Source organism: Malurus melanocephalus, unplaced genomic scaffold, assembly GCF_030028575.1.
Source record: "Malurus melanocephalus ecotype Western Australia unplaced genomic scaffold, MMel_1.1 scaffold_233, whole genome shotgun sequence".
NCBI classification, from domain to species: Eukaryota; Metazoa; Chordata; class Aves; order Passeriformes; family Maluridae; genus Malurus; species Malurus melanocephalus.
In genome coordinates, this window is record NW_026623465.1 from 710,810 (window position 1) to 731,664 (window position 20,855).

Here is a 20,855-nt window from a genome sequence, read left to right on the forward strand (position 1 = left end):
TGTGTTTCTCAACTCAGCAGGCTGGCCAGGCAGGAGCTTCTGTCCAGCTTCAGGAAAGGATGTTTGGGGATTTGGGGGTTTGTTTCTTGTTTGCTTTTTAAGCTGCTAATAGTTTTCTGCTGCAATCAGCATGCTGCCCTGTACTGTGCTGCTTGCAACCTTTCAGGACAAGAAGAGAAACCATTGTTTTGCAGAATCCTTGCTAAACAGGTTCCCTGAAAAATATGAGGAACTTGTGACTGCTCACGCCTTGGAAGAAAAGACCATGACAGATGCATTTACGGAGCAGAAATAATAACTATCAGCAACAGACAGGAGGAAATGGCTCCTCCGAGAATAAGAACCAGACTAAGGGAAGAAAAATGCTCAGGTTAGATAAGTAAGTTTTATGAGGAAGGAGGGGAAAAATGCTGAGAAAAGAGGGATGGTAAAGGAGGGACAGGGTGGGGAGCAGCCCCTGGGGAGGGGATGTGCCATCGCAAGAGTCCACCTGTGCCAGTGAAGCCTCCTCACTGATAAGGCTGTAAAATGTGCAAACTGAATTGCTGCAGCCGTGTCCCATGGGCAGCCAGGCTCAGCTAAGCAAAGCTGTACCTTCTGCCCTAGGGCAGCACCTCAAAGGAGGGAGCAGAGGTTTCCTTGGAGAGKCAGTGCCACATTACCCCACTTACTTGGTGTTCCAGGTGCAGCCATTTTTTCCTCCCAAAGGGCCAGGAAATGTGGAGGCATTTAGCTGAGTATAGCAGCTCCTGCTGGCTGTTGCTGTCTCAGGGGGATGCAGAGAGCTGTACAGRGAGCCTCCCAGAGAGCTCTGCATGGGGCTTGTAGTGCAAGAAACCTCTTCTCAACTGTGCTGTGTATTCGTAATTTAGCACTGGGTTGTGCTAATCCATGCTGCTCCCYGCTCTTCTCTTGTTGAGCTTGTCTCAAGTTGATGGCAAATAAAACCTATTTTTCCTCTTTTCTGACAGGCTCATAAAATCAATTATGATTTCAGATATTGAAGGTTGCAAGCTCTTGCCAGCCTTCAGAGATTTATAGCAAAATCCTCCCATGTGTGCTGTGTACTTCAGAGGATGGAGTATGAGGGGTGGGGATGGCTTGGAGATGTCCATGATGTTTTGGAAAACTGCATTTATCACTGAAGGGTGAAGTGGGACAACTGTTGTCACTGGGAGCCTTTGCTCTCATTTGTTCCCAAAAGAAGGGATTTGGTGACCCAGCACCCCAGCTGTAGCCCAGAAGACCTTTACTGGGTGTTCCACATAGGTCCTACTAGTATTGTACATATAAAACTTACAGGTAGGTCCTTGTCAAATAATTCACACACGTTTCCTTTGAAGCTTTTCTAGCTATTGTGAAGACAAATCAGGGCTGAAGAATCTTACTGTAACAGAAAAAAAACCCCMCACACTCACAGAAGAGTGCTGTTGTGTTGCTTGTAATTCAGGGCTGGATTAAACTGGATATATGAAACTGGGGAGACACGAACAATTGGAATCAAAGCTGAAGAAAATRTTATTGTGATCCCTTGTGAAACGTAATTCACTTACCCAGATAATGGGTGTTGTATGATTTAATTATTATAAAACCAGAATGTGTTCCTGCTCTTAAACTTAGTTTTCTTTCTTCTTTCACTTTGTCTAGCAATTTCTTCCTTCAGAGATCTTAAATCTATTGCCTATATGATTATTGTCACAACCTGCCTAAGTCAAATTTAAAGTAATGTATCCCCACCCTGATTATAAATAAGATCCTAAAATTATCCCTAGCTTACCTAAGTTTGGATTTCTAATGCGGGGAAGGCATTGGAGCTGTCCTGGTGTTGGGAAAGTATTTCCAGCTTTCAGACACTGCAAAACTCCTCTGTCAAGGCTTATTCCTATAGCCTGGACTGTCCACAGTGTCATCACAAGAGAAAACAATTATAAAGYACTAACTGTTTCATAGTAATTGATTTCTCAGGTCTCTCCTGGGTGCCAAGGAACTACAGTACCCTGTGATGCTGAACAAGATGTGCTAATAGACCTTTTAATCCTTCATTTCCCTCTGTCCCACAAGAAACTGGTACCTGTTGAAGGGCTGAGCAGATGACTCAAATGCTCCCTTTTGGCATTGTGTAAATTCAGGGGAACGACTGAAAAGGAAATCAGRTTACCAAACCATCACCCACAGGAAGAAGAGAGGGAGCTTTGATTGATTGTGTTTCATTAAACAAGAAGAGATAAAAGGACTGAAGTTTTGSTGTGGGGAAAATGGGCAAAATGTTTTGAGGATTATGGCTGGTGCTTTGGTCATGGCGAGACACTGTTCTTTAGCAGCCCACAGAGTATTTTCCCAGTGAAACACCATTRTGGGTGCCAATGGAAAACAGGGTCAAAAAGGTACAGATAGGGATGAGACTTATCACTGGCAAGAAACCATGTTTCTGGGGGTTTATGGGGAAAGATTGTCACTTGACTATTGTGAAAGACCAAAGCAGTCTTATCTATGTACCAGACTTTGATAAGAATGATGCCGTGTAAAAACTCCCCCTTGCATTTTTTTTCACTGTGTTTGTTTTCTTTTCATCAAGAGTTTTGGGAAGTGAGATGTGGTTTTCATCTCTTAAATCTCTAYTGTTTGGAATGCACATTGTTCAGGTCAGGGTTATTTTTCCCCTGTAGCTTTTATCAGAATGGCTTTGCTTATGCAYATCACATTTTATCTCTGTTTTCCCTGTTCTAAGATGTTTCATTGCCATCTGTGCCCTCAGAAGCACCTGAGGGCCCTGTTTCTTTGCCCAGACCCGAGATAAAACCAGTCTACATCTATGTGTCCAGTGGAATTGCCAATGCCTGATCCTGGCCTCAGCACAGTGTCTTTGCCAAAGACTTCTTTGCTCTGAGATCCAAACARATTTTTGCCTTTGAAGTCCAAGCAGCTCTGTCAGAATTAATTAGAAACACACAGGTGCACAAGCTCTGGAGTGACATTTTGTTGATTCTTACTCAGTGAATGTGCTAGGAAGTAATTTTTATTGTAATGCTGACAGTTTAAATTGAAAATGACACTTGCATTTTTGCCAGAGCTGGGCTTCTAGATGATAGGAGGTATTCAATGTATAAGATGTTGCTGCATGGCACATCACCCTGACTCTAGCTCCAAAATCAGAGAGGCTAACTGCTAGAATTTTCTTTGTCATAAGAAAACTGTCTAGTCCTTAAAACTGTACAAGAGYGTACAATGCATAAAAATACCTCAAACAACCAAAAAGCATCACTGAGTGCATCGCTGATGACAACACACTCAGAGCTAATTGTACTATTGAATTGTCTTAAGAAAGTTTCAGTGAAAATTTAGGTTAAACTAGAGCTCCTGTGAGCTTGAGACATTGGCCCTGGAAAACRTCCACCATGCAGAGCTGCTTTTCTGTCCCTGGATCATCAGTAGGTGAATGATTTTTTTTTTTTCTTTCCCCTGTGATTCAAGTGGTGAAAATCTTCAGAACTTGTGAATTTTGTTTTCCAAAATGTGTTTTGCCCGCTCTGCTGAGCAGGGGCTTGCAGCTTGAAGTCACTATGATGGACTTGTGGTCTTAGTGAAACTGGTGGAAATGGAAGAAAAATGCTTCATTTTGAGCTGCCCTTTCCACAAGGCACTTCAGTTACCTTAAAATCTTTAGCAGAGCTTTCCTCTGAAAGAGCGTTCTGCAACACAAAGGAGAGCAGGAGAGATGCAGAGCACTAATGGCTGGGAGAGCTGGAGGGAAAATCCATTCTCCTGTCCTGGAAATTTCAACACTTGAACACTTGGRAAGAGTGAAATGCACCTCTCCTGGGCTGTCTTCCGGGGAAAATTTCTTGGCCTAAAGTTTGGCACCAGGAGACAGGTGAGACATTCCTCAATCAGCCTCAATCAGGAGGAAACTGAAAGCAGAGATAGGAACAAGCTGTGGGCAATTTGAATTGCTTTCATTATTCAATTAACTTTGCATCAGTGTGGGTGATGAGAAGATGGAGAGTTCTGATAATGCAGTGAACGATTACTCTGGACTTTGAGGACTTTTTGATGACTTGCCTGATAAGAAGACTGTACTGAAATGAAGACCAGAATCACAGGAGGAGCCCTTCAGGTGCTGTATTCAAGGAAGATGGCAACTAATGTTTGGGAAATAGGTTTGCCTAAATTTCTGGGCTAACCTGACCTGGACATTTCTTCTTGCCAGCTGCTGTTATTATTGTAAAAATGTTACCCCTCAGCTGAGTGGAGTCAGCCTGGGGTTGCTTTCAGGCTATACCTGCACTCTAGTTTTAAAAACCACTGCACAGAAATTTGCCTTCCTTTCAGAACAGAGACCAGGGAGAAGCAGTGACAGAAGATGGCTTAGAAGGTGTGAGCCCAACTAATGACTGTGCCTGGCTTTGCCAGCCCAGCAGCCAGGATGAAAGGGGACAGGCCATGGGTGACTGAGCTGAGCTGCTCTGCAAAATCCTGGGCAGACACCTCCACACCTTTCATTGCCAGTGATTGCCTACCACCATCTCACTTTTGGCAGTAAATGGCAGGAGAAAGAAGCATGCCACGCATACTTTCAGGAGTGGTAGGGACTATCAGGCTTCCTCTGCTCTCCTTCATGGTGACCCTAGTAGACCCAGGTACATCTAAATAGAGTTTTCTGGAATGCCTAACATTGAAATGAATAGGGTATTTGGAGCCCTTAGGTTTGTAAATAACCATTTATAAAGGCTTTTGAAATGCAGTGATGCTGTCAGCACTGCTGTATTCAGGCTTTCCACACTCCTCTTTGTTTCTTGTATAACTCCACTGAAAAACAACACGGAATTAGTGATAAAGCTGTTTGAAATAGAGGCTGRCAAACAGACAGRTGATTTTGTGGCCTCCTGGTGTAAGGAGGGGCCATTGTGAGTTGACTGGTCTATGCCAAGCAAGGACCCACTAATTGCTGTGGCAGGTGTCTGGAATTAAGTTAGAGCTTTCCTGGTGGAAGAGGTTTGGAGTTACTCTGCAAGCATGAGAGAGGAAGGAATGGAGAACATATCTTACAACTTATGCATGTGGTAGGTGTCTTTTTTTTAAAGTCTCAGACTGATAAACCGTAAACAGTTTGAATCTGTGGGCCTGTTGTGTGTCCCTAAAGGCTGTGGCCAAGCTGTGAAGGCRCCTATCAAAAGTATTTTTACTGAGAACTCAGTGAATGGTGTTGTAGCCATGAAGTGTTGTGCTGGGTGCTGTTTGGAAGCAGCATTGCCCTGAGAACTCCTGAGTTAAAGGTGATTGAGAGTGAACCAGTGATTTGGATTTTACTGKTTTTTTTACCTGTATGTGGGGAAAGAGCTCTAACTTCCCCTGCAGTTCTCAGCCCTTCTTCAGGTACAATTCCACCTCTTTGGTTCTTGCCTTTTGAATTCTTGTCCAAGCTGTTCAAGTAATAGGCCTGTTGTTGAGTGCCTGCCCAGGTTAATGGGAGACAGAGCTTCTCTGACCATGCTTTTGTTTGAAGTGCTTCAGGAAACTCTACAATRTCAGGTCATGTAGGTAGGCTTGAASAGAGCAATGCTGGATGTTAGAGAGACAGATAACATAGAAGCAGGGAATGCTGTGCAAGCACAAACACAGCACTAGTGGCTGCATCCCAGCCTGTGAGTTATTGACAGAGCTATTTGCTCACAGGAGGCACAGGTCTGTAGGACTGGGAAAAAGTGTGGAGACACAGGTATCATCTAGAGAAGTTGTAAGGAAGCTTGGGTTTTCAAAATGCAGGAATTGAGAGCTGACAAAACTTGCCCTGTGAGAAAGTTTTGAGTAAGGGAAGTKAATTATTTCTGTGGGTGGCTTCTGGTCCTTTCTCAGTAAAGTGATGCCTACAAAGAAACTGGGATGTTAGAATATGGTAAGAGGTGACTGGYTGGGTCAGCAGGGAAATTGCATACTCAGGAGTACCAGGCTCATGTGCTAAAATTCAGGAGCATCAGAACAGGGCCAAGCAGGAGAGAAGCACCGGCTGTTACTGGAATCTGCTYATAGCAGATCTGTTAAACCTGTGTGAAAACCCTCCAGACAAAGGTGTTGAGCAGGAAGCTCCGCAGCATGAGAGAAGTTCAGAGAATTCACAGAATGTTCTGAGATGGAAGGGACCCACAAGGATCATCAAGTCCAAGTCTGAAGTGAACATACAGGGTTTAAACCAAGTTCATAGCTTCCAAACAAGCTAATAAGGGGACTGTCTCCAACACAAGTTGATCTGGCTGACAAATGAGTACTCTGTGCCTGTGGGCAGGAGGTGGGATCAGACTGGTTTTAATTGAAGTTCCTGGGTCTGCTTGCTCAGATGCCTTGTTTCAACAATAAATTMCAGTGTATTCTGAGAATATTGTATAGGCTTGAGTGTTGGAGGGTCAGTTGCAATAAAACTTCCCCAAAGTACTGGTGAGATGATGATTAAGCAGTAACTTGTAATAAACTAAGATGCGTGTGCTGTATGTAATGATCAGCAACAAAGAGAAGCAGCAGGAGAAGGACAGGAAGAGAAATGTTTCTGGTGTAGAATATAAAATGGTATTTTGTTTTTCTGCAGAGCATGTGGAGCACGTGGGTGGTTTGACTGGAAYGTATTTAGAGTTCTGTCCCTGTCGTGGCTCTGAGGGAGTGAGCGATGGGTGTTCTGTGCTGCCAGGCAGCTTGTTCCTCATAGGCATCACTGTGTAACAGATCTGTGGACGAGCCACCCTTAGCATGTCTGTTAAAATGATAAATCTTGTGTATTGCACRGGGYTCAGTGCATTGCAGCAGGAGAGAAKACAACAAGCAGGAGAGAAAAAGAAGATACAGACCAAGGCTACAAYGTGCCCTAGGGAAGTACAAGGTCTCTCTGCTTCTCAGTCCCTTCTGCATGGGTGCAAGGAGCACCCTCCTTGGCTCACCTTAGGGTTTGCCCTTAGGGTTTGCTGGTGTTTTATAAGTTCCTCAAGAACAGCCTTTAGGCTTGAGCAGCCCAGCATGAGCTGTTTCCATCCTCCTCTGGGATGTCACAGATATCTGTGGTGTGACTCTGAGTCAAATTGTGTCACTCAGCCATTTCAGAGCACACACAAAGCTCATCTAGGCCTGTACAGAAAAGATGCACAATTTCTTTAGTGCCTGTATAGATTTTTCCACAGCATGGTATTTGGCTGCTTAGTCACAGAGTTATCTTTGTGTTTTAAGAATAGACTTGTCTACAATCTCCTTGGCTGTACTGCAAAAGRAGGATTTTGTCTTAGCACAACCACCTTGTATAAGTGTCAGATGTGCCAGCAAGTATGGGCTTAATTAAACAGCCTCCTTAATAGGYTTTGTTATCATTTTAGTGCTCTGCACTTGAGCCACTTCTCTTAAAGGACTGTTTAATGAATTTCTGAGGCTATCTGACAAGTAATGTTCTTTGCTTGCTTGTTATGTAAAATTCATTAATGTTTCCCTTTGCATAGTGTGTATTGAATCACAAATATTATGACTTAATTAGCTTATTGCAATTTATGGGATGGTGGATGTAGGTTTTTTCATTTACTGATTTTATGCAGAACTAGCCTGTTTAAAACAAGCAAACAAATACAAACTCAAGTTGGTTTTGTGTCCCTGCTGACAAAATACCTCCTCTTGACCCTCACCATCTGGGGACTTTTCCACAACTTGCTAACCCTTGTTTTGTTTGGTTTTTTTTTCCATAAGAATCAAGAAAACTTGCTAGCAGTAAGCAGAGCTTTAGTTTTAGGTGATTGGCAGGACKCAACCAACCTCATTGCTTTGGGAACGGAACTTCCCATGTGTATTTTCTTACAAGCAKGCCTCTCTAGTACACATTTCCTTTGAGCCTTACAGAAATGTTTTGGGGTAATTTCTTAGCTGGTATACTTGGAAGTTCTTCCCTCAGCAGTTCGAAGAAATGGACAGAAAAGTACCCGAGTGACTTTTCCTGTGCTTCCTTGAAAGTGAAAATTATTCGCAGTAGTAGACTGAATTGCCTCTTGTGGGCAAGCACAAATCCACAAAGCTGTGGGTCTCTGAAATGCCTGTGCTAGCGGGGTGAAGGCGGCTCCGTGTATAACAGCTGTGGGCCAAAAAGGGCACAATGTCCCTRGAAAGACCTACCCAGTGCAGGTAGCTGTAGACAACCATCAGACTGAGGTATCATGTTCCAATTGTACTTTGTGTTAATGTGTTTATTTTCCTGTGTCTTTACAACAGCCTGGTGAGAAGTTACCATCCACTCAGGCTATCCACATTTGCTTTCCTAATCAGCAGTTTTGCTGGATGGAAAAAATGTGCAGTGCGTCAGAAAGCACAGTCGAACAGTTTCTGCAGGGTGACATTRGATGTGTGGGGTGTCATGGTACCTGCTCCCTTGCAATGCCACAGCCTCCCTGGTTTGCACTGTTGTGGAGACTGTCTCTTCCACAAATAATGTAGTGGTGCTCCTGTCTCGCTAGGCTGAGACTGCACAGAGGCAAAACAATAAAAATAGATTGCCTGGACCATATAAGAAATCTGTGGTAGAGAAACAGGACTCTGCCAGAGATTGTAATGGCAGAAGCATCCTTTTTCCCCTCTGTTCAGATTGCTTGGTGCTCTCTTTCTGAGTTTTACCCTCATATAACTTGAGAAAAGTTGAGCTGCTTCAGTGGTCTCCCTCTTTCCCTTCCACTCTCCTTCTCTTCCTACACCTCATTGTTATTTCCTGCTATGCAAGGCACTGAACTCCTTAGAAAATCAGCTGCTGCTGGTGAAGGCTGGACCTGTTTGGAAATTGTAGMCCCAAAAGCCAGACTTTCCAGTGTAATCAGGCCATTAAACCTCCTGTGGGAATTTTTAAGGCTAGCTTTATCTGCCCTGCAGAGAGAAGTGCAGGGAGAGGCTGTTGCRCCATTGTTCCTCCCGCTGATGACGCAGACTGGAATTGCTTCTCCTTGAACACTTCTTCCATTGGGGTGAAGCCTGGCTTTGTGTTGTCCTAATCCCTCAGTCCAGACCACAGTGACCACACAAAGTTAGAGCAGCCCTGAGGCTGTTCCCTTGTTCTAACACGTGCCACCAGCAAGCTGCTCAAAGAGATCAAATCTTTGAGTAGACTGACCCAGTGTCTCAGCTTTAACCCAGAATGCTGCTCTGGGAGCAGACCAGYTGAATTTGGACTTTATCAACACAATCAACTGTGTAGAAAATCCAGAGCCTTATTTCTTTACTCTCATAGTCTTCGTCCTGTCTTCTGTCATTTAATGTTTCAGCTCATGACTGTAGACTTTGCTGAAAARAGTCAGTCTCTCTGGGAGTTACATGCAGTCTCATCTTCATTTTTGGATCAGAGGGATGGATTTAAAATGAAGAGGAAGTTTTCTCATGATGTAAGATTCTTTCAAGATTTTAATTCTCAATATCTTCCTTCCAGACTGCAATGAGTTTCATTGTAATTTTGTGTTTTCTGGTAATTGACAAAAAATCCAAACTGGTTGGCAGCAGCAGCATAGGCACATAAGGTACCCAAACCTTCTAAAACAAGAACAGTTCTGGCCTGTTCCGAGATTCCTCCCCCTCCCAAAATGTTAAACTGGGAGATTGCTGAAGCTGTTCTGTTCCTATAGCTGGATTAGACCTTGGTGAATCAGCATTCTGAGAAATCTCCTTGGGGAATTCCTGACAGGCTCTACCCCAGCATCACTTGCTGACTAAGTTGGTAGCTTCCTGAAGTAGTGCTGTTGTGTAGGACAAAGCCTTGGTGCCACAGTCCTGGACCCCAGCTGTGGATCACAGCTCCCAGGATGGGGAAAAGTCCTGTCCTATCATCCTACATCCCTTTTGTTCTCCAAATTTCCCAGAATGTGAGAGAGCTCACCCCTGCAGTGCACGTGGTGGATCTGGGATAAGAGCACAGAGTGCATTGAGCCCTAGACTGCTGCTCTCCCAGGAATGTCAGAGAATGCTGGGCTGCCTGAGAGTGTGGGGCATCGGATAGGCATGTGGGAGCCAAGACATGTACCTGCAGYCTCCCAGACATTGGAAAGCCTCTTGGCTGTGGGGCGTAGGCTGGCCACAAATCTGCAGAGAGGACAGATGAATAGGCTGTTGGGTTTGTGTTGCTCAGGAGCTCACCAAAAGTTTTTGGAATAAACTGGAGGTCAGAATTCATCCCAGGAGGCATTAGACAAAGGCAGAGAGATTTATTTTTGAGCTTTTAACTTGATTTGCCTCATGTTATGTGCCTGCCTTTTCTCTATTTGGAGTTATCTTGTCCTGTTTGTACCTGTTTAATGCTCTAATAAAACCCAGTCATGGGGCCAGAAGCCTTTGACTTCTGGCTTGGCTGCCTCCAAGACCAGATGTGGCAATTTCACCTCCTAATCTGTCTGATTCAGCCCAGTCCCAAACAGCTTTTTACTGATGAAGAAACAGAGATAAATGCTTGTCAAAGTTGCTCTGCTTGAAAGAAGCAGAGCTGGACAAGTGTTTTGACCATCGAGGCTCCAGTTCCCTGCCCAGCAGGAGGGTTTGCTGCCTGCAGTGCTCAATAACGTGTGTTTGTGTGGAGCCTGTTCTGCACATACTAATTTTGAGCTGTACATTTTCTTCCAGGAAATCTGYATTTGGCTTTATAAACTTCCTAGGAATAGTTAGTGCATTGGAAAACCTCCTCCTGCCATATGGGAAAAAGCATTCTCTCTTGTACCCTGTAAAATATCTATGAAGTTTTTTTTATTAACTGAACTTCTGATAACTGCAAAAATTTGGAATTTTCGGGGGCTTGGATGCAGTGGATGTARATTTGTGACAATTTCTGAGATGTACCTAGCAAAAGAGTAGAGCTGAKTGTGTCTGTCTCGTGTTTGGCCCGTGGTCCAATGCACAGAAACCACCAGCATGATTTGGTATCAGAGCAGCCAGTGCTGCTCTGGTGGTACAGGGTCCATGTGTTCAACAACCAATAGATACAATAATTTTGAGTAGATGGCTCAGGTCATCTTCCCATGTCCAGAGGCTGCAGCTGGCCCTGAGCCATTGCCTTTATCCTTTCACTTCTTCCGGTTTCCAGGGCCAGTTGTGTTTTGTTGGGCAATGCATGACAAGGGAATGTCCAAGATGATGAACCTGTTTGTAATGTTCATCTGATCACCTTCCACCTCCCAGYTGCCCTCCCAAAGCTGACTTTGCCCTTCAGCTTGGGCATTCCTCACCCTGATTTTTGGGTGTCTTTTTAGTGCAGCARAGCTAAACTATTTGTGTGGAACAAGTGCTGGAGGAGAAGCAGAACTTCAACAGAAATCATTTTTTAAGCTTCCCAGCAGTAACACCTCCTTGAATAGAGACTCTTACCTCCTCAGCAGACGTTTATACTGGCATGCCCTGGTGTTTGCAAGGAATGAGACTTGATAGAGGTCCCTCAGGTAAAGCAGGCTTCAGTAAAATGCTCTCAATGTCACAAAATCCCTGCCCCTTCTGAGGCTCTSTTATTTTTACAGAACTGTTTGGATGTTTGTTGTGCAGTATTCTGTGTCCCTTGTGTGTATGAGGGTCAAAGAAAAGCAATTAAATGACATTTTGCATCTCAGAAATTACCTTTTCCTGCAGGATACTTCAGGTGTAAATTTGCAAAAAAACCCTAACCAACTCAATTACTTGCCCAAAACTTCTCCCAGGAAGGAGAGTTTGATCAGGAAGAGAGGGGAACATTGGATAATTCTTTTGTARAATTAATAAAAAATTATTTTGTCACAAACAGTTTGCTTTTACCTTCCTTACCTGAGCAGGTGGGAGGAAAGCATGGCCCAGCAGTAATGAAAGGGGCTAAGTCTGAGGAGAAATAAATCATCTCTCTGCAGCTGCTCTGTGCCAGGCAGCTGCCCAGTACAACCTCTACAAACACTAGTGTCCATCCAGTGCAGGAGCAGCTGAGCATCAGCCCAGCATTTCTCCAGGTGCCAGGTACTTTTGGGTGGCATTGCATATTGAATGTTTCCCAGAAAGAGAGAGAGTTTCTGTGTAAACATGCTGAATAAACACAGTCGTTCTCTCCGTCCAGCCCTATCCTGTCAAGCATAAGGTGCAAATGCAGGAGCCAAGAGCTCTTCTGAATTAATTCTTTCCCCTCTTGCTGCCTCTCCGTTCTACCTGTGGTTTGCAAGCAAATCAATGCCAATAGCTTTGACCAGGGCCAAGCAGGGTCAGACTGGCCCAGTGCTGCCTGCTCTGTTTCCAGCATCCCAGTGCTGTGGAYCTGCACCCAGCTCTCCTCTCCATGGACGTGCTGGAATAGGGAAAAGGATTGCTRTTACTTTTGCTGAGGCAGAAACAGGATCCAAAACAGCTTGTGGGTCATAGGGGAAGAGGGATGTGAAGTAACCAGCTCTTGCTCATAATGGTCATCTGTASAKCTTGTGAAAAGAAGTACATAAGGAAGAATTGGGATTGAATAACTCTTGTGCCCTTCTTTAAAGTGGCTRCCAAAGGCTCAGGTAGTGGTAGAARTGTGGAATAGTAGAACACCAGCATGTAACAGATCAGGTGTACAAGAGGGTCAGTCTCCGCTTCTGAAAACACAGGTTTTGGAAAWGGAGTTCTGGCCATTGTCTTAGAAAAGCTTAGTGCTTTTTCCTCTAAATCCAACCTGCAGTTTAGATTTGGGACATTGTTCTGTGCTGCATAAAAACTTACACTGTCAGAAGCATTCAAGAAACTGAAACTAAGGCTATAGGTAATTGTGTGCCACATATTTTTTTAGTTGAAAAGGCTTAAGCAGCTCTTGCTTCAGCGGAAAACCCACAAAGTTGTTTGACAGTTTCTGCTGTGTATCTATTAAATGAAGGCCTTGATTCTTTCCCTCTTGATTGCTCTGGATCTTCCTGAGGACTTGTGTAGGAATATGGGCAAAATTATTTCTGCAAGGAAAATGAGAGCAGAAAAAAATCCAGGCTCTAAAGTGGGATGAAGGATTGATGTTCCTTTTGGGCCCTTTCACAATTTGGACCCAGATTTTGAGAGTTGCACCTCTTTTCAAGGAAGACCTGGAAACTCTTAAAGCCCCAAGATGAATTTTTCAAGTCATAGAAGAATTGTGATTTTTCCACAAGAGCATAACATACCTGTCCCATCCTAGATAAAGCAGTTGTTYGCTCAATAACATGAACCATCCACTTGAAGCACAGAGTGGTGATAACCTGTGCACTCAGTTCTGCACCTGGTTTTTGAGGGGCTGGAGCCACATATTTGGGATTGTGCTGAAGGAAACAGAAGTGACCTTGGTTTTGTCCATATTCTCCAGCTCCCATCTGCTGCCCTGGCTCCCACCACACTGGATTCCTACAGTGCTGGTTTCTAGTCTCTTTCCAGGTTGAAAGAAAACTGTGTATGCTTGTATCCCTATTGGAGCTGAGGCCACCATGATGGTACTGTAAGGGAGGGCTCTGTGCCATGGCCCTTTTCAGCTCTCTGTCCGAAGTGCTGTAGAGAATCCAGCATTTTGTGTGTGAGAGAAATCCCTCTGGCAATCTGTGTCAGAGCTGGRTTTACTGGAAACAGGTCCTTGATGAAAACCTTCCTTGCACAACACTTTTCCCACCTACAGGCAGTGGTGACTGGCACAGTCCAAAAGCCTTTGACGGCCAATTCTTTTGTAGATTTCTGGCAAGGAGGCTCCAGATCTGGAGAGCAAGGCTTAACTCAAGGCTGCTGTAACTGGTGACAGTGCTGTGGGTCCGTGTATCAATGAGTAGGTGATGACCTTGTGAGTTCCCAGCCCTGCCCACTTGAAATAGCTCCTCAGGGCTGTGTTTATAAGAAGATTTTTTGAAGCAGCTTGTATTATGGAGCGAGAGGTGTAAAGAGCTGAATTTACAGCCCCAGATCCTGATTGTTTCTGGGAGGGAATGTTGTTTAGTTTCTATTGATATGAAGGTGCTCCTTCAGTACTGCTCTGATTTTCTAAGTGCTTTGGACAGGGGAGAGAAAATGTATGTAGAGAAGACAATATGGCATTTCTGCCTTTTGATTTTAATATTCCTGTGTAAGTCCTGTAAGACTTCCTGGGGAAGTCTGTTGTTTGGTGCTATTACTACTTCCCATGCCAGCCAACACTKGTGCAGGTGTATGTCTGCATTCCTGTTGACTCAGTCCCCCAGTTAGYTCCTGGTGAAGGCTTCAGTCTCTTCTCCTTTAATTGATGTGGTTTGCTGTGCTCTGATGGAGATTGTTTATGGACYAGACTGTGACTTTGGCCCCAGCATGTTACTCATGTCTACACAGATGAGCACAGGTGAACCTCAGCTTGTCTGCCTATGCAAAGATGAAGTTGASTGTGAGCCAGACATCTCTTAGCATGGAGTCAGAGCAGAAGCAACTGCATGCCAGGCTCTGTATAACTCTGCTCACAGCCCGTGCAAGTACCTTCTGTAGCTGCAATGAAGCTCTTACTGTGCAGCTTCCCTGTTTTGCAGTCATTTGTCAGAAAATCCCATCCAAGARTAAGCAGGTGTTTGGGATTTGCAGGTTTCTGGGAGAGATCTCTYCTTACTCCTCTGCCTGGTGACTGCTTTTTGGGTGATGAAACAGAGATACAAAATGTGGATAAAACACTGAGGTAGGGAGGTATGTAATGACCCCTGTGGATGTGCATATCCAGGCCTGGTGTTGGATGTTGATTGACTTGATCTCCTGAGCTGGGRCCTGGGTGTGTTACCAGAGATAACACAACAGCAAGAGCTGCCTGCTGAAGGGTGCAGCTGGTGRCAAAAGGGAAGGAGCAGCCCCTTGGGCGGCAAGGAGATCCCCCAAGGAGCATCATGCCTCAGAAAATGCCACTTATCTGAGACAGAACAATTTTGTGGGAAAATGTTGGTTTTGATGAATATCAGTTGCTGAAAAATATTGGATGAAAATGTTTTGAAAACTGTTTGACCTTTTCTAAATGGCAAAGTTTCAATGTTTTTAGGTCCAAATGCTGCTTCATTTTGATAGCTAGCATTAATTGAAGGTTAAAAAAATGTTGGAACTGAAATGGAATTCCTGAAAATGAATAGAAACAAAATGTTCTCTTCCTCTTTTCCTCCCCCAGCGTTCTTATTTCTGGAGAAATTGTGAGGTTTTTTTACTTTTKAGTTTCTCTGAGCAGAGATATTTAAAACCTCACAAATTGTTGTGGGAGGGCATCCCATCCGGCTCACTATCCACCTGCTCCAATTCAGTTGCTGGTTTTTAAGTGGGTTTTGTTTTATTTTGTGAAGGAGCTGCAAGCGTTTTTCAGAATTCCAAAGGGAGAGTCTCCAGATCTGCAAAGGGACTGGGGGTGCAGCCTGTCCCTGCAGCTCTTGTCTGCCCAGCACCCTCTGTTGGCTTCCTGGCAAGTCTTGCATCTCCCCATCTGAAAGGAAAGAGTGTGAGCAGTGTGCTGTGATTTATGCTGTGGCTAAGTGACAAACACACTGTGTTTGCTAAACTAACACCCTGGGAAAGCATGGAATGATCACTCTAAATGCACCATGGCTAAAAGGGGCCAGTTGTATGCACAAGTCGGGCTCATGCCAAAATGTAAAGAATATAAGGTAAATAGGACTGCAAGAAAATGCTGCTCACACATCCAGAGCCACAGACAGCAGCAACGTCATCTGGCTGAAGTGGCTGGAGCAAAAGCCTGCACATTGTGACATTTGCATTTACCAGACATCTTACAATCAGGTGAAAGAACTGAGATGGAGAGAGCAGGAGGGGCTGTGAATTTTGTCCTCTCTAACTCTGCATCARAGTAAAAGTGTGCCTTTCCACCTCCTTTCTTAAATGGAAAGGATTAATATAAGATCTGTCATGTGGGGTGTGATGGGAAATCAGCTTTGCTGTCTCCCCCGACATCCCAAGTCTGTTGCCATGTCTCCGGCTGATGTGAAGAGCATTCATTACTCCTCTTTTAGCTCTGATGTCTTTGCTTTGTCCATCAGGTGATGAGTCACATCATCGTGGTGAGTGGTGGTTTCTGACTTTTCATATGATGCTGTGCTGGCTCCTTGCTTGGAGGGCATTGTTTGTCCTTTTGAGGGGTTCTGAGACAGTTTTATTGCATCTCTTTGAGTGYCCTCAGTAGGAACAAGAGTGCATTTCAGCCATCTTCATACCGTGTAGGTGCCAGTTTGGATTTTGACCTTGCACAAACGTGGTAGAGTTCAGTTTTGCCTTTGAGGGATGTTTGTGAAGTGTGAAGCTATGAGCTTCAGGAAATTGCTACAAATTAATGYGTAAAAATGGTAAAATGATCCTCTTGATACCTATAGGCCCCCCAAGAAGGCAGGGTRGGCAAGATGCAGTCTGCAAGCAGTTTGGGGGCTGATGTATGGCAAGGTACAATGTTCCTATAAATAACAAACACTGATTTCAGGGTGCTGGCAATATTGGTTTCATATTGGTAAATTCTGAAACATTCGTATGTTGGAGCACTTTGAAAGTCCCTGTCAAGCTGATTTGCCTCAGAAAGGGCTCCTCTAGTATAGCCAGTATTTGGACCTGAATACTTTCCCTCTTGTCTAATAGCAAAGCCCTTTCTTCCTCATTTCCCTGTTGGTGTTGGCAGAAATGCCAAATATGAAGAGGTTGCAATGTAAGCAACCAATTTTTAGCAGAATATTTAAAAACAAAGCAATGGCAAACGGCAACAAAAGCCAGGCAAATCTGAAGGATTTGTAAGATGCTTTTCCTAACTCAGATGGATGCTGTTGTTATGCTGGGAGAATTAATGGATACAAGTAAAGAGGACCTGAYATGGAAAAATCAAAATACGTATTTTCTAGGAGAGGTGCAGAGCTGAATTTGCTTTTCTATATGGATTAACTGTATTCAGTGCAATAGTTCTGAAGTCACTTCTTTTAATTCACCTTATGCTTCTAATAGATTACTCTGGTAATCTATTAGAAAAACTGCTGTTGTAAAAGTACTTCTTGCATCTTAGTGTGTCACTCAGAAACAGGTCTGCTTTCAAAAATGCACCTTACTAGATATTTTTATTTTATTTAAACTTGTGCCCTGGCAGCCATTCACTCTGTTTGAATACTCTTCTGGCTGAACATTTGCTCCTTTGAGCAGAATATAGGCAATGTGTGTTCCACTCNAACTTGTGCCCTGGCAGCCATTCACTCTGTTTGAATACTCTTCTGGCTGAACATTTGCTCCTTTGAGCAGAATATAGGCAATGTGTGTTCCACTCGTGCATTTTTTGTGCTTCAAAATCACCTTGAGCTGAGTGGGTGAAACTGTCTCTTATACAAGTAGCTTGTGTTCCTCTGGGCAGTTCCCTTGCTGAATAGGATGTAAGGCTTATACMAAGAATTTATAACCCTTTCCCCTCCCTGCTGGTTTTCCCTAATACTACGTGTTGCTTTCATTTCTGCTTTTYCTCCAAAATACATAAAATGGACTTTTAAAAATTGGTGTTGTGAGCACGTACCACAAGAACTTGGGGCTGGGCTGCRTCTGAACAGAATAATGGAATTCCTTTTTTCTTCATGGTGCTATTCTCTCTTTCAGCCTCCAGCAAGCCCTGTGTCCAGGCCCTACATATTTAAAAAAAAAAGAAAAATTAGCCTGACTTTTCCAAAAAATGGACACCTGGATTGCACCACCATCTTTTTCTGCTGTGGGTATTGGCTTGAGGAAYTGGAATCCATTTTTACTTGATTATCATGCTCAGAACCTGACTTACCATGAGAAAGGGATAGAAACTCAGATTCTGAGAAACTCAAAGTCTTTGACTTATAAGGAGCCCTTCAAATAATTTCAAAACATCTTATGGGATTTTACAGCTGTAGCARTTTTTGCTTTCATTTTGGATTCAAAGAAATCCTCAGACTTAAAGTTTAAAAACCCACCCACCAATTTATTCTTGTACCAGCTTGTCAGGTTCCATCAAACCTCTCAGTCACTTCCATGTTAATTTTAAGCTGCTGTATTAACTGGTCAGAAAATCTTGTCAAGGGTCTCAACTGGGTACAAGAGCAAAAGCCAGGATTTTTTCAGACTTGGAAATTTCTCAGTCTTTTGGAGACAATTGCAGAATTTGAGCTGTAACTTGAAAGGCTGAGGGTTACWTGTGTGTAAAATAAGCTGAGCAATCATAGATCAGTAACACAACCTGATTCTTTACATTTTCATGTTCCCTAAATGTGTTTACAGTCAAGAAAAATAGTAGTCTTTCCATGAGCACATGGCTCTTGGAGCTATTTCTTGGCTTTTCTATCGTCAGTGCTCTCTTTATTATTTTCTGCAGATGTAACTCTGCATATGAAATTTCCATAGACAAATAACATCCCCTATTTACTGGGACTTTGGAAAGCAACAAGGAAAGTCAAATCAATCCTGTCCCCGTGTTGAGGTATCCTGTCCCTGTGCTGAGGTTCACTTTGAAGAATGAGTGCTTAGCGGTTTCCTTAGGGCACAGCTTCAAGTTTGGAAGCAAATGCAAAGTGAGCAGATTCTGGCCAGCAATTGCACCTGCCAGCAGGGTGCATTTCTTAGGTTTTACTGCCTGTGTGCCCAGAACTCTCTCTGCAAGATACTAATGAAGCAATTAATGGAAAAGGCTTGTAGATAAACCCATGGAGAATTGTTGGTCTCCTTTTCATGTAAAACTCAGCATCCAGAGCAACCTGATGCAGCTGGCTTTCTAGGGTGACTCCTCCTAAGTCCCAAAGCACTTGGACTTTGGGCAGTTACCCTTCTCTGCCTGTTGAAAAATGCATCAAAAATGTGACCTGGCTAATAATGTTAATTACCACGAGCTTAGTCCTGGCACTGCTGCAGGCACTGCTTGCCAGGGGCATGGCAGSAGTATCTGGTAGAGCAGCAGTTCCCTTTTAATGAGGGGAGCTTGATGGTTTGTTTGCTTATAAGCAGCTTTCTTTGAAATATTGTCTCCAAAATGCAGGAAGAGGAGAAAGCCACSTCCTGTAGCTGTGCTTGGAGATCACAGAATCAGGGAATGGTTTGGATTGAAAGGGACCTTAAAGACCTTCTTGTTCCAATCCCCTGCCATGGGCAGAGACACTTTCCTCTAGACCAGGTTGCTCAGAGCATCATCTGACCAGGACTTGAACACTTCCAGGGATGGGGCAGCCACAACTTCTRTGTTTAAATCCTCTGATTGGGGAACCACCCTGAGTCTGTTGGCAGCTCTGGCTGAGGTAGGAAAGCAGAGGTCACAGGCAACATGGTCCCATGAAGCATCAGAAGTCACTTCTTTTAATTCACCTAATGCTTCTAAGAGATTGCTCTGGTAAACTGCAGTTGTCAGAATACTTCTTGCATTCAATGTGTCATTCAGAAACAAGTCTGCTTTAAAAAATGCACCTTGCAGGTATTTTTATTTTGGGTACCCATGCAAATGTCTTGTCAGTCTCTGCCACAAGATTGGTCWGTCTCTATCACAAGATTTAGTTAAACCACTCGAGTTTTCACAAAGCTGCTGCCTCCAAAGGAAAGAAAATCTGCAGRCACAGATGAGAACAGAGCCTGAATTTGCTGAAGTGTGATGACACTCAGGGGTGGGGACTGGGTTGGGAATGTACCACATCTGCATGAAGCTTTGCCAGAGCCCAAAAGTCGTGCCTCTGTTGTGTCTGCCAGCAGTGCCTTCTGTGACACCTCTGTGGGTGTGGGGGAGAAGTGCTCCCTGCTGAGGGGGTGACCTGGGCAGATGTCAGAGCTGCCTCCTTTGTACTGCCTGTGCCAATGCAAGTTTAAGGTCAAAACTTGTCACTCAGGATTTTGCTTGTATGTGTCCTTTCTACCCTGGGCTGCAAAGGATTCAACAACAGAAAACAGTGCGTTTCCCATGGAAAAACTGTGCAAGATAGAAGTGATTGTTCATTTTCACATTCTCTTACTCTRTTGACTCTTTGCTATTCTGTCCCCATTCCAGGCCAAATCACAATTTCAAAAACTCCTTAGTTRTGGTATTGATAAAGACAAATGGATAAATTATTATAAAATCTTGGTGCTTTTGAAAGGGAAGGTTATCCAAGGCAGCATTAAGGCAGGGTTAAGATGCTTGAAGATGTGGCAGCAATAATTGTGCAATGGGACGCAAAGAAAGTTCTCTCCCAGATGAATTACAGGATGAGTAAGAGCAGCCTACCTGTTCAAATCCTCCCCAGGGCTCTGGTGGGATCTGATACATCTCCCTCCTTCCTGCCTGACTCTGCAGCAGGACTCTTGTGTTATTGTTTCACAGGCCCCTGCCTGAAGCTGGCCCTGCCCTTGGGCCACCTGTGCCTTCTCTCCAAGCTGTGCTCGTTGGGTTTCCGTGTCCTGGATGAAAGCAAGACTGGGACTGGCACAGTGGTGCTTTCTGAATGGTGTCCAAAGCCTGTGATGAAACTGCGGTGCTTTGGTGTAGCCTCTCTATCTGGGGATTGTGRTGATTGATATGGGAGGAAAAAACCAAGGGTGGGAGGCACAAAAGGTTAATATGCTGGTGCAATAGGCAGCCCCGGGGAGGGGGAGTGGCAGGAAGGGGTTTGCAGATGCAGCTCTTCTGTGCTCTTATCTACCCCTCTGGCAGCAGCCTCAGCCAGACTTGACTCGGCTCTTTGGGAACTGGCCCAAAGCTTTAATGAAGGCAGGCGGGGAGGCGCAGCGCGTTCCTGGCTCTCAGGGGGCCCTTTGTCTCTCAAGGCTATCGGCTTTCTCTGAGGAGACACATCATCACCCAGCTCTGAGCTGGATAAGAGCTTTTGAAGTTTTCTGTTTGATATGCGTCACTGCCTCCGTCACACAACACAAGACCTTCTCTGGTTTTATCCTTTCCCTGCTGCAGTTTCGCCCACCTGATATCGCAACCAGAGATAAAACAGAGC

The 20,855-nt window shown here is 44.2% G+C and overlaps 1 long non-coding RNA gene across 1 annotated transcript in view; it reads right to left on the bottom strand.

Annotated features, from left to right (window-relative positions):
- The window catches only part of LOC130578590 (uncharacterized), a 66,795-nt gene extending 46,379 nt beyond the window's left edge, over positions 1-20,416 (bottom strand). Inside the window, exons 1-2 of the long non-coding RNA XR_008965900.1 lie at positions 20,135-20,416; positions 17,450-17,555 (exon numbers count right to left, since the gene is read on the bottom strand). This is a non-coding gene — a long non-coding RNA (uncharacterized LOC130578590). The remainder of the gene's footprint in view (positions 1-17,449; positions 17,556-20,134) is intronic.
- Between the last annotated feature and the right edge of the window lie 439 nt (positions 20,417-20,855).